This window comes from Microtus oregoni, unplaced genomic scaffold (genome assembly GCF_018167655.1).
Source record: "Microtus oregoni isolate MIOR12 unplaced genomic scaffold, Mior012 000054F_ref0000373, whole genome shotgun sequence".
Classification (NCBI taxonomy): domain Eukaryota; kingdom Metazoa; phylum Chordata; class Mammalia; order Rodentia; family Cricetidae; genus Microtus; species Microtus oregoni.
Genome location: NW_024543830.1, coordinates 1,635,775 through 1,650,343, shown reverse-complemented (window position 1 = coordinate 1,650,343; position 14,569 = coordinate 1,635,775).

Genomic DNA, 14,569 nt, shown 5'->3' with positions numbered 1-14,569 from the left:
GGTACTAGACATGCAGATAGTGCACATACATGTAATACACATAAAAAAGTGATAAAGAATTTTGTCTACTCTCTTAGTTAATTGCAGGGAATGAGAAACAGGTAAATTGTGTGTCCCAATATCCTCCTTATGCAAGAGTCAAAAGGCAGGCACCAGCAATAAAGGTCTTTTCTGTCACTCACTTGTCCTTGCATTTGGTCATCCAGCAACAGTGAGATCTTGTAGCATGGAGCTCAGAGAGCTGTCATGGGCTTCGGCTCTTATTTATCATCCAATATCTTCGTTACTAGCCATGCTGGTTGGAAAAGTTATTTAAACTCTAAGCTTTAATTTCTCCATCTGTAAAACCAAGATGACAATGCTCTCTCAGTAAGAACATGTACTCTGTGCTTACAGTGAAGTAGGCACCATCGTTTCTCATTCGACAGATGAAGAAATCGAGGCATAAGAGAGCAGGTCTCATGTCGAAGGGTGCACAGGTAGATAGACAGTATGGATGGAGCTAGGGCACAGGCAGAAGGGTGCACAGGTAGACAGTATGGATAGAGCTAGGGCACAGGCAGAAGGGTGCACAGGTAGATAGACAGTATGGATGGAGCGAGGGCACAGGCAGAAGGGTGCACAGGTAGACAGTATGGATGGAGCGAGGGCACAGGCAGAAGGGTGCACAGGTAGACAGTATGGATGGAGCGAGGGCACAGGCAGAAGGGTGCACAGGTAGACAGTATGGATGGAGCGAGGGCACAGGCAGAAGGGTGCACAGGTAGACAGTATGGATGGAGCGAGGGCACAGGCGGAAGGGTGCACAGGTAGATAGACAGTATGGATGGAGCGAGGGCACAGGCAGAAGGGTGCACAGGTAGACAGTATGGATGGAGCGAGGGCACAGGCAGAAGGGTGCACAGGTAGACAGTATGGATGGAGCGAGGGCACAAGCAGTCTGGCCCTACCCGTGCGTGCAGTCCTTGCTTTCCTCCCTCATAGCTGAAGCAATGGTCTGAACAAAGAGATGCCTCTGTGGTTCATAGCACTTGCTCTTGCAGAGGGCCAGTGTTCGGTTCCTAGAGCCCACATGGAGGCTCACAGTCATCTGTAACTCCAGTTCAGATTATCTGATGCCTTTTTTTTTTGGCTCCTGTGGGTACTGCACACATGTGAACACAAGTAAACATGTAGGCAAAAGCACCCACACATATAAATAAATCTTTTTTAAAAAATTCATAGGGGCTGGAGAGATGGCTTAGTGGTTAAGAGTACTGACTGCTCTTCCAGAGGATCCGGGTTCAATTCCCAGCACCCACATGGCAGCTCACAACCGTATGAAGATCCAGTTGCAGGGGATCTGACACCTTCACACCAATGCACATAAAGTTAAAAAAACATAAAAATATTCAAAAAATTCATATGCAAGGAATATGTGTAGCATGGGGCATGTCTGGCACACTATGGACACTATATGATTTATGGTGAATAAATATTTCTGAGCATTTAATATATAGGGCTTGGCTGTAGGCTTAGAAGGGAAATTCAGAGAATATGTCCCTAAATTGCTATTAATCTAAGCAGTGCCAGGAGATATTTGTGTGCCGTCAGGCAAGTAGTCACACATTATTTTTCAAAACTGAGGAAACAAATAATCTAATTTTAAGGAAATGGGGCACAAAGGTGGGTGCAGGTAAGGGTGGGTGTGGGTACAGGTGGGCATGGGCAGGTGTGTGCTACTTTAGGTTAGAGTTGGGACAGAATCAAGATCCACAGTATGGGCTTTGTTCTTTTCTTTTCTTTCTTTTTTTTTTTTTTTTCCGAGACAGGGTTTCTCTGTGGTTTTGGAGCCTGTCCTGGAACTAGCTCTTGTAGACCAGGCTGGTCTCGAACTCACAGAGATCCGCCTGCCTCTGCCTGCCAAGTGCTGGGATTAAAGGCGTGTGCCACCACCGCCCGGCTTGGGCTTTGTTCTTGTTCTAGGAAGAGTATTCTAGAATGAGCTGGAGAAAAGTCCCGACCTTGAGCTAGTGTAGCTTGGAGTACCTTCCCTTGGAAGCAGAAGATTGAGGGGTGGAGAGGAGAGACGGGGAGGCACTCTGCTTTCCCCAAGTCCCTCCTGAGCCTCTCGGATCACCTGACTCACCTGAGTTCACAATTCTTTGTGTGGGGGGTGTGGAGGTGTGGGGGTGCTGGAGACTGAACCCAGACCTCACACATTCTGGGCGGGGCTTTAGTACCAAACTGCATCCCCAGAGAGTCCACATTAAATTTTTTTCCTTTGAGGTTATATTTATTTCCATTTTATGTGTGTTAGTGTTTTGCTTGCATGCATGTCTGCGGTGTCCTCAGAGGCCAGAAGAGGATGACAGATCCCTTCGGACCCGATGGAGCCTGGGTGCGCTGGAAGAGTCATCTCTCCAGTCCCTTGCGTTTTGTCTTTTTTAAAAATATTTATTTATTTATTTATTTATTTTTATTTATTTATTCTGTATACAATATTCTGTCTGTGTGTATGTCTGCAGGCCAGAAGAGGGCACCGGACCTCATTACAGATGGTTGTGAGCCATCATGTGGTTGCTGGGAATTGAACTCAGAACCTTTGGAAGAGCAGGCAATGCTCTTAACCACTGAGCCATCTCTCCAGCCCTGCATTTTGTCTTTTTGAAGATTGTGCGTGCGTGTGTGCGTGCGTGCGTGCGTGCGTGTGTGTGTGTGTGTGTGCAGGTGCGGCCAGAAGGGGACATTGGATCTCCTTGGAACTGGAGTTACACGCGGCTATGATCCCCTGACATGGATGCTGAGAACCCAACTCCCGGCACTCTGCCAAGGCAGGAAGCACTCTTACTCAGTGAACCATTTCTCCAGCCCTCAAGTCCCAAGATCTTAAGTGTCATTGTGCTTTTCCTAATTCGAAGAGGTGACCATTTCACCTTCCCTACCCTCTAGTGAGTGCCGCTTTTTGCCTGGCTCACTCTCTAACCTCAGTGTGTCCTTTCTTGAAAGTCCATAGCCCTCTGGACTCCTGGTGGGTTGGTGTTGCTGACTAAAGTCCCTTGCCGTTAAGAGTTTTGTGAGCCAAGTGGGACTCTGCACCTCCAGGTTGAAACCAGCAGAGGGCAGCATGCCATTGAGCACCTGTGCAGGTGATCCCTGTGAGCCCTGTAGAATAAACGGGAGGTCTCAGGAGCTTCCATGCTGTAAATACCTAATTTAATTTTTTATATTTTATTTTTAAGCAAAGGGCAGCAGTTGAATTAAGATTAAATGAGGGATTTTTTTTTTTGCAAATTAGGTCCAGTACCAGAAGAACAAAGGCCAGGCCTGAGAAGAAATTGGATTATAGGAGAGTAAATATTGTTTACAAACTGAACAAGTCTCCCTGCCCTTGGTTTGATTGCTTATTTGTGTCACCAGAGGTAGACTGCTGGAACATTCTTGAGGCTGGTAAACATTTCGGTAAAAACGAAAGCTGATTTTAAGATCTCATTTATAGCTAGACAGGATGGGACAGGCCTGTAGCCCTACTACCAGGTGGGTTGTTGAGACAGAGGCAGGAGGACATGCAATTCAAGGACACCCCCAGCTGTGTAGCAGGTCTGAAGACAGCTGGGTTATATGATACCCTGTCTCAAAAGAGCAACTAAAAGATCTCATATATGCCAGGCGGTGGTGGCACACGCCTGTAATTCCAGCACTAAGAAGGCAGAGGCGAGTTCCAAGGCAGCTAAGGCTACACAGTAGGAAAAAAAGAAAAGAAAAATTTTCTTTTATAAGGCTTGGTGTTTAATCTCCTCTTCTTAGGGATTCTGGAGGAATGTCATTTCATTTGATCACGTTAAATAAGTTCTTGGTTGCTGGGCGGTGGTGGCGCACACCTTTGATCCTAGCACTCGAGAGGCAGGCAGGTCTTTGAGTTCAAGGCCAGCCTGGTCTACAAGAGCTAGTTCCAGGACAAGCTCCAAAGCTACAGAGAAACCCTGTCTTGAAAAAACACAAAACAAAACAAAAAAATTCTTGCTCAGGAAAGACTCTGTTTTGGAGTTTTCCAGAAAGCTCTGTCAAGCCACACTCTCTCCCCCTTTTCTCTAGAGAGGATGGTGTGGCCAGGAGTCTCATGTGCTCACAGGATGAAGATCACAGCCCGAGCATGCTCAGTGTGGGTGCTAAGGAGGGCTGGGTGTTGGCGTGGCTCACCCGGGGATGTGGGTCGGCCATTTCACTAACTGAACCCTAGGTTCCACTTCTCTCAAATAGCAGGTTGTCTGAGTTCCAATCACCAACTATCACATTCTGTGTAATCACAGGTGGCCTGAGGATTCAAGCGGGACGTGGTGGCACCGTGGCACACACATAATTGTAACACTTGCACCAGCACGGGAGGGAGTGAAGGTCAGAGGGTTGAGAGATTAAGGTTGGGGGCTGGAGTGGTGACCCAGAGGTCGAGAGCATCCATGTAGGGTGGCTCACAACTGCCTGTAACGGCAGCGCTAGGGGATCCAACACCTTCTAGTGGCCTCCATGGGCAGTCACACTCATGTGTGCAAACACACATGCACACACACACACATACCCCAAAAAACACACATAAAAGGGCTAGAGAAATGGCTCAGAGGTTAAGAGCACTGACTGCTCTTCCAGACGTCCTGAGTTCAATTCCCAGCAACCACATGGTGGCTCACAACCATCTGTAATTCCCTCTTCTGGCCTGCAAGTGTACATGTAGTCAGAAAAAAACTGTACACATAATAAATAATAAGGAAAACAAAAAAACACATAAAAATAAAATACTTTGTTTTTCTTAAGTCGGGTGGTAGCAGTGCACACCTTTAATCCCAGCACTCAGGAGGCAGAGGCAGGCGGATCTCTGTGAATTTGAGGCCAGCCTGGCTTACATAGTAAGTTCCAGGACAGCCACGGCTACACAGAGAAACCCCATCTTAAAAACAAAACAAAACAAAACAAAACTACGTTTTTTTGAAAAGGGAGGTCCAGGTTGAGATAGTGGGTCAAATCACAAATGCCCTCCACATGTGCATGTCCCTTCCCAAATAAAGGAAGAAATCATAAGCACCTGTTCAAAACCACCTGCGTTCAATGCCTGGAGCCCATGTAAAAGCAGAGAGATTCAACTCCACGAAGTTGTCCACGGCTACACGGCCTTGGTAGCCTTGGGATTTCGTAGAGACCCACAGAACAGCCTTAAGAATGTGACAGCTGTATTGAGAGATAATGTTGCTCACTCAGCAACAGGGCTGAGTGTCACACACACACACACACACACACACACACACACACACACACCCGCAGGCCATGGAGATGCAACAGCTGAGATTAAACCTCACTAGCTCTGATTTCTGGACTTCTGCTACTGTGCAGGCTGTTTTAGGAGACACCATATACCTCCCCACACCTTTTTCTGCCATTTGTTTTTTGTCTTTTCCAACCCATAATCAGAGGCCAGGAGAGGTGGTTCAGGGTTGGGGTGGGGGTAGGGTGAGAAATCTGTGGCCAAGGCTAGTGACCTGAGTGTGATCCTGGGGATCCTTATGATGGACAGAACTGACTCTGAAAGTCGACCTTTAAAACCCTGGGCCAGCAAGGCAGCTAGCAGGGCAAGTGCTGCCAAGGCTGCCAACTTGGGCTCAATTCCTGGGACCCAGATGGTAGAGAGAAGCGATTCTCAAACGTTGCCTTCTGACCTCCACAGATGCACATGGCAGGAATACCCCCTACCAAGTGAGTAAGTAATGTTAAAAACAAACAATCCTACTCAATAGTGATGCATGTCTGTAATCCCAGCACTTGAGAAGCGAAGGCGGTAGAATCGGGATTTCATAGTGAGCCTTGGCTACGTACTAAGTTGGAGGCTAGCTTGGGCTACAGGAAACCCTGTCTCAGAAAACAAGGGGCTGTGGATGCAGTTCAACTGAGATGAGAGAGTGCTTGCCTGGCATGCACAAAGCCCTGGGTTCAGTCCCCAGTACTGCATAAAGCCAAACTCCGTGAGCTTGATGCTAGCCTGGTATATGTGAGACTTTGTTTCAAAAACAAAAAAGCTGATACCTGTTGGTGAATCCCCGCCCCAACCCCCGAGTCTGCCAGACAGTGCTAATCATCCTCTTCGATGCTCCCTCAGCCTGGTACCCAGTCTCCGATTCTGGGTCCCTGTTTGCCTCTAGCCTAGGCAGAGAAGTCCTAAATGGCAGGGGCTATTATATTAGTCTCCTCGTCCCAGCATTGGTCCACACCTAGAGGCCGGTGGAGGAACTGCAGTGAGCTCCTCTGGACTAGCAGAATGTTTTACAAGGTGGCTGTCCTGGATCACTGAAAAAAAGACAATCACTCCTGGAGCGAGCCCTGGGGCACTTGCCTGGCACCCGGAGCTGAATGGAGAGAACTGGGTGCTGATATTTAGTGTCTGTGCACTGGAGGGCACATGTCATTTAGAAATGACGGAGCTGGGTAGGGTGTCTGGCACCTGTAATCCCAGGCAGCTGGGAGATGCATTGATTATGAGTTCAGAGTCAGCCTACGCTATGTAGTAAGAATCTGTCTCACGAACCAAAGCCAAGCGCCGGATTAGTGGTGACATAGTGATTTCCGGGCCAGCCAGGGCCACATGGCCTCGGAAAGCCAAACAAGCTAATTGAAACCTATTTCAACTCCAGAAGAGGGCTGAATGAACTTTCAGGGGCTGCAGAGATGGCTCAGTGGTTAAAAGCACTGGCTGCACCTCCTGAAGACCTGCATTCAATGTCCAGAACCCATGAGGTGGCTCACAACCAAAAACTGGGCAGTAGAGGTGCATGCCTTTAATCCTAGCACTTGAGAGGCAGAGGTAGGCGGATCTCTGTGAGTTTGAGGCCAGCATGATCTACAAAGTGCGTTCCAGGACAGCCAGGGCTACACAGAGAAACCCTGTCTCAAAAAACAAACAAACAACAACCAAAAGAACTTAGTGAGCTCCCGGGCTTGGGTTTAAGGGGTTGGGGAGGACTTAGTCAATGGTATTTTCTAGGAAAATTGCCTGGAATTACTGGATTGAAGTAAATAGACAATCTCTTATTCCAGGTTTATAGACTGGAGCCGGATAGGCCTTTTGCTCAGCCCTGGGTATGGGGCACAAGCTGGTTTCAGTAGTGTCGTCTGGAGTGTTATCAAGGTCCCTGAGTGTGTCGGGTCAGATCCTCACTGCTATTCAAAGTGTGGCTCTCACAGCTGATGTAGGTGGGTCTTCTTTCTATGTGTTACTTTCATTGGTTAATAAAGAAACTGCCTTGGCCCTTTGATAGGACAGAAAATTAGGTAGGCAGAGTAAACAGAACAGAATCCTGGGAGGAAGAAGGCAGTGAGGCAGACGCCATAGCTCTCCTCTCCAAGATGGATGCAGGTTAAGATCCTTCCCAGTAAGCCACCACCTCGTGGTGCTACACTCATTATTAGAAATGGGTTAATCAAGATGTGAGAATTAGCCAGTAAGAAGCTAGAGCTAATGGGCCAAGCAGTGTTTAAAAGAATACAATTTGTGTGTAATTATTTCGGGGCATAAGCTAGCCAGGCAGCTGGGAGCCGAGTGGAAACGCAGCCCGCTGCTCCATCTACACACAGCTTTGCCTCATGTGCACACTTCTAAGGGACTGTAAACATTAGTACATATATGTTGTCAGTAAATAAACTTTTCCAGAGTTGTGAACAGCCACCAGGCTTTGTGCCTGGGCTTCTCTACGGCTCCGAGACTTCTTCTCTGCCTCCCTGTCCCAATGACTTTTTGGCATAGATATGAAGTGAGTCAGCTGTGTTGAAAGAGGACAAAAAAACAAAGGAATAAATGAGCAGGTGATCTTCAAGGGGAATTTGATTCCATTCTGCGTACAACATTCTCTTACAGTGCTTTTATTAGTTTTTTTTTTAACTTGAATTGCATTTTAGTCAAAACAACTTTGGAAATGTAACTGGGTATGTTATCACTCACTTGTAATCCCAGCACCTGGGAGGCTGAGGCAGGAGATTGATTTCAGCCAAAGAATGTGAAGCCATTGAGAACCCATCTCAAATAAGATTAACAACAACAGTAATAATAATAAACAACCCTAGGGCTAGAGAGATGACTCAGTGGTTAAGATGCATATGTTCTTACAGAGGATCTGGATTCAATTCCTACCACTCATGTCATGTGACTCACAATCACTTGTAACTCTAGCTACAGGGATATTTAATGACTCTGGTCTCTGTTGGCACTGTATCCATGCATATAGTCACGTAGAGATTCACACAAATACACATAAGTCAAAATAGAATAAATGTATAATAATCATAATAATAATACACCACATGTCTTGGTTACTTTTCTACTGTTATGACAAAACACCATGACAAAGACAACTCATAAAAGAAAGAGTTTATTTGAGGCTTACAGTTTCAGAGGGTTGGAGTCCATGACCATGATAGTGGAGAGCATGACAGCAGGCAGGCAGGCATGGCACTGTGTTACAAGGAGAGAGGGCCTTTTTTTGGTCCTGACCACCCTGCTAGCTTACATCCGAAATAACCATACAGAAATTGTATTGATTAAATCACTACCTGGCCCATTATCTCTAGCCTCTTGTTGGCTAACTCTCACATCTTGATTTAACCCATTTCTAATAATCTGTATATCACCATGAAGTCTTGGCTTACCAAGAAAGATTCAGCATGTCTGACCTGGCAGCTCCATGGCGGCTCTCTGTCTGCTCTTCTTCCCAGCGTTCAGTTCTGTCTACTCCGTCTACCTAAGTTCTGCCCTATCAAAAGGCCAAGGCAGTTTCTTTATTCAACCAATGAAAGCAACACATAAACAGAAGGACCTCCTACACCAGCACTGGTATAATGGCTGAGAGCTTACATCTTGTTTTTTTTTTAATATTTATTTATTATGTATACAATATTCTGTCAGTGTATATGCCCGCAGGCCAGAAGAGGGCACAGATCTCATTACAGATGGTTGTGAGCCACCATGTGGTTGCCGGGAACTGAACTAAGGACCTTTGGAAGAGCAGGCAATGCTCCTAACCTCTGAGCCATCTCTCCAGCCCTTACATCTTGTTTTTTGTTTTGTTTTTTGAGATAGGGTTTCTCTGTGTAGCCTTGACTGCCCTGGCACTTGCTCTGTAGACCAGAATGGCCTTGAACTCACAGAGATCCTCCTGTCTCTGCCTCCTAAGTGTTGGAATTAAAGGCATGCACCACCACCATCCAGCAAGCACTCTTGAGACACAACCTCAAGGCAGAAAGAGAACTAGGAACTAGAATCTCAAAGCCCACCCCCAGTGACTCACTTCCTCTAACAAAGCCACACCTCCTAATCTTTCCCAAACAGTTCCACCAACTGGGGACCAAGTATTTAAACATATGAGTTTCTGGGGATCATTCTTATTCAGACCACAACATCCTAGCACTCAAGAGGTAGAGGTAGGAGATTCAACATGAGTTTGAGATCAACCTGGTCCACACAGTCAGTTCCAGGCCAGCCAGGTCTACTGCCAGTAAATACATTAAAAGAATAAATAAGGCTGGGCATGGTGGCACAAGTCTTTAACTCCAGCAATTAGGAGGCAGAGGCAGGTGGCTCTCTGTGAGTATGAGGCCAACTTGGTCTACAGAGTGAATTCTAGAACAACAAAAGCTGTTTCACAGAGAAACCTTGTCTGGAAAACCAATAAATAAATAAATAAATAAATAAATAAATAAGACATTAGAAAGCCCATGAAACCCAACTGAGGATCTGAGTAAAGGGAAAGATGGCACAAGGTGGAAAGCAAGCAATGGCTGATGCTGGTAAACAGTTATCATTCTCAGATAAAGGTGGGGAAATTCAGCATAAATGGCTGTTAGAAACAACCATGAACTAACACAGTTTTCAAGTTTAGCAAATTTTTTTTTTGTTTTAGATCTGGATATTTTCACTGTTTTCTCTGTGTAGCCCAGGTTGTCCTGAATTTTGCTATATAGACCAGGCTGGTTCAAACTTACTGAGATCCACCTGCCTCTGCCTTCTGATAAAGGCTCTCTAATTTTATTTACTTATTTGTTTATTTTTGAGATAGAGTTTCTCTGGGTAGCTTTGGAGCCTGTCCTGGAACACACTTCTTTCCCTTGAGCTGGCTCCACTTCCTGTTAGCAGCTCTCCTCGTCAGGTATCCCGCGATGGGAATCTCTAACATCTTAGGTTCTCCCAGGTGATCCAGGCTTCACCTTCACAGTTTCACAAAATGGCCTCTCTGCTAGGCCTTCATTCAAGAATACCACTGACAGGTGCCTGGCCTCAGGGGCTTTATTCCATAACTCCTTTCTTTGTCCTTAACTCTAAAGTCAGAACCACATGGCTGAAGCTGCCAAGTTCTACTGCTTGCTGGGGCTGTTTAACTACATCTTCACAGCTTTCTGTTGCCCTTCACTGCCTAAACTTGGCTGTCCTTGAACTTGCTATTTAGACCAGGCAGTCCTCAAACTCAGAGATCTGCCAGCCTCTGCCTTCCTAGCGCTGGGATTAAAGGTGTGCCAACCCACCTGGCTCCAAACTCTTCTATATTTCATTCCACAAGTTAGAAGTTTCCCTGGGTGGGATCTGGCCTTTAGGCCACTGTTCCCTGTATTTCATTTCATCTGTTTATCTCCTTGAACCATTCTACTTTTTCTCCTTAAAATTTATATCTTGTAATTTACCCTGCTCAGCTGGCTCTACTTAGTTAGAGTTACCACTAAAACCACACGACAGAGCTTGCACTGAGCTGTTTTGAGATTTCTTCTGCCATGGGAATTAATCTAAAACTCTTCACTTTAGCCACAGGCAGACTTTTTGTACAAGGGCAAAAGGCAGTCATTATCTTCACCCAAATATCACAAAAACGATTTCTAGGCAACGTACTAAAATTCTCCTCTGAAACCTCTTGAGCTTGCTCCTGACAGTTCAAATCATTAACAGCGCCACTGTCTTCCATACTCCGACTAATATGGTCCATTAAGCAGCACTTAAAGCATTCCACTACTTTCCCAAAAGTACCGAAATCCAAATTCCACACACATGGTCAGGCCTATCACAGCTGTACCCCACTTCTGGTACCAATTTCTGTCTTAGGGTTTTTATTGCTGTGAAGAGACACCATGACCTTGGCAACTCTTATAAAGGAAACATTTAATTGGGGTGGCTTCATCACATCAGGGAGCATGGCGGCATGCAGGCAGATGTGGTGCTGGAGCTGACAGTCCTTACATCTTGACTCGGAGGCAACAGGAAGTCGACTGAGGAAAGCCTGAGCAAAGCTACCCTGTTGTAATATGTACTTCATTTTTAAAAATTAAGCTATTTTTTTGTAAGTGTCCTGCAAATTGAAGCTTCTACATGAAGATGAGGTGGCACCATATGGCAGCTTACCCAAATCCACCCTTCTTGCCGTTACCCTTTGTATTTGCAGAGCTTCAATTCGACTCTGGTATTCACTGGAAGCTGTACATACAGTGTCAGGTCTTCTCTAAGTCCCAGAAGAAAGTCTTGACTAAAACTAGTTGTGGTAAAGCCGGGTGATGGTGGTGCACGCCTTTAATCCCAGCACTTGGGAGGCAGAGGCAGGGGGATCTTTGCAAGTTTGAGGCCAGCCTGGTCTACAGAGCAAGTTCCAGGACAGGTTCCAAAGCTACATAGAGAAACCCTGTCTCAAAGCACCAAACAACCAAACAAACCCCAAGAAACAAAAACTTCAAAAAGCCTAGTCAAGGTAGTTGTTTTTGTGTGTTTGTTTGCTTTGTTTTGTCAATGGTTGGGTTGGCATATTAGGTGTGAGACAGGAGAACGCTGAAGAAAGCTTGCTCGCTTTCCTTCCTGTATCTGAGTTTCTCCTGTAGGTCTGTCTGTACAGCGCTCTCGTGTCTGGAGCCCTTGGATGTCAGAAGAAGGTTTGGGATCCTCTGGAACTGGGGTTATAGATGGTTATGGGGCACTACGTGGGTGCTGGCAATCAAACCCGGGTCCTCTGCAAGAACAAATGCTCTAACGGCACGGGGCCAGTTCATTACTTCCCAGAAGCCTACCGTCGGCTTGGGAAAGTAGAACACAGCGAAATACTTGCTGTTGTGTCCTAAACCGAGTTGGGCTGACCATAAATGCAGTAGGGGTTAGATTGGTTTTTCTTTTGCTGTGTAACCAGTTACTACAGATTCAGCAGCTTAAAGCACATGGGCCCTCTACTCAGATCTCACTTGGCTATAGTCAAGGTTGCTTTGTGGAGCTTGGATCCTCTTCTACGTGTTCGTGTGCTTGTTAGCAGACTTTCATAAACGTATAAGATGGAGGGGCCTATTTATTTATTTATTTATTTATTCGTGCTGTCCCCAAGAGCCGCTCGGGTCCTGGAGTTCTCTGAGGCTTCACATGTGTGGCTTTCTCCCTAGGTGGCTCTCAGCCTTCCAAAAAGCCAGAAGGGCCAGTCTTGCTAAGAAGGAACATTACATAACTCAGCAGAACCATGGGTGTGACACAACCATCACCTTTGGCGTATTTTATTGCCCAGAAGCAAGTCACAGGTTCTACTCACCTCGAGGGGGGGGGGGCGGTTTACACAGCGCGTGACTCATCAGGAGTCCTCTGGAACTGCCTTGGTCTCAGGAATTTAGAAAAGGGAAATGTTAGTTCTAGTTGGAATCTTCAGGGACACTGGAGGAAGACTCCAGCTAGGGCTTGGACGAGGAGAATTCAGAGCAGCGAAAAGCTTCAGCTTTTCACAAGACGGAAAGGCTGTGCGAGCAGACGTGCAGAGGGGTTTCCCACCTAAGTATGCTGCCTCTTGGGCTAAGGGAACCGCTGCCTCTGCCGGGCCCAGAAGGTAGGGAGAACTTGATCGACAGAGGAAAGAGAGGGGCCCGGCTTTGGTCAGAACATTTGGGTTCAAGGTTCAATTCTTGGGTTAATTAGCAGTGAGTCCGTAGTCTGCTGTTATCTGAACCTAGTTTCTCGGGATGATTTCTGTTTACACTCTTACTGTGAGGGTAAACTGAGCTCTGAGGTGGGCCATACTCTGCAAACAATGAACGGCCCATGTCCGATGCCGAAGACGGCTTCGCCGACTACCCAGGCTCCACTCTGTCTAGGTGCCCCAAGTCTCTGACTTCTCTTAGCTATTCATTGCTCTCTTTCCTCTTTGAGCCTGCTACTTCAAGGGCGGATTTCCTGGGCTCTGCTATCAGCACTCAGCTCACTGGACGCTCTCCCTTTGTCATCGGTGATTTGTTGCCACCCAGAGCCAAGGGCTCGCAAACCTGTGCTGTGGCCGTGTCCAAACAAAGGCTAGACAGCTCCTCTTGGACCTATCACAAGCCCCTCAGGTCTACCTGGCTCCAAGAAAACTGTCTTCTGCACACCTCCTCTTCCTTGTGCCTCGTCTCAGGGGACTGAGGACCATTGCTTCCTCCCTGTTCCAGGGCACCCGATATCCTCCCAGGCTCCGAGTCTTTCCTCTCCCATGTCCCCTTCCTTATATCCCCACTGCTATGGCCCTAGTTTGAATCCCATTAATTCTCCTGCATTCCTGCGATTGCTTCTGAATGATCTACCCAGTTCTTTTCTTGTAAGTCCTGCAGCATGAACGTCCTGAAGGGCAAGTGGGAGAACCTTTGGATAATCTGCTCAAAGAGGCATTCAAAGACCCCCTATGTTCCGAGGACTGAAACTCCAGTTCCCAGGCACAAACAATATCGTCTCCAGAGCGCCCCCCCCCATCTGACTCTCCTGTCCTCCTGCCCTGTGCGCTCTGCTCCAGTCCTACTGAGCTGCACATTCTCACCCCACACTGATGGTCTTGCAGACCTCAGTGTCCCCCACCATCATGCTCTGTGTTGTGAACTCATCTGGTGAATAGCCACATCTTCCCTATGTCCTTACGTCCAGGTGCTTGAAGGCTTCTCCTAGCAGCTTGTGCAGGCCTCTGGCTCATCTCTCATTGTGATTTAATTGTTAGTATTGTTTTGTCTTTTGCTCTCTTGACTGTTAGACTATGAGTGTTGGAGACATTTGTTTCATGTAGCCCAGGTTGGCTCTGAACTTAGTATGTAGCTGAGGCTGACCTTGAAACCCTTCATCTACTTCTTCAGTGTTTGGAACACAGGCATGCACCATTGCATGGGCTTAACAACTTATTCTCTCTCTCTCTCTCTCTCCCTCCCTCCCTCTCTCTCTCTCTCTCACACACACACACACACACACACACACACACACACACACACACACACATTTTGTCATGTTGAGACAGGATTTCTCTGTGTAGCCCTGGAACTCACTCTGCAGACCAGGCTGGCCTTGATCCATTCACCTCAGTCTCCCGATTGCTGAGATTAAAGGTGTGCACCGCCACTGCCTGGCTGGAAATAGGTTTATATTGCATTTATTTCTGTGTTTGTGTGTCAGTCAGAGGACAACTTGGGAGTTGACTCCTTGGACTGACCATGGGCTCCTTTATCCACGGGGCCATCTCCTCTGCCCTTACTTTCTAGTTTGTGTGATCTGAGGACCTCTTCTTTCAGTTTAAACTTTTCTAAAATTAATTATTCTTTTTTGAAG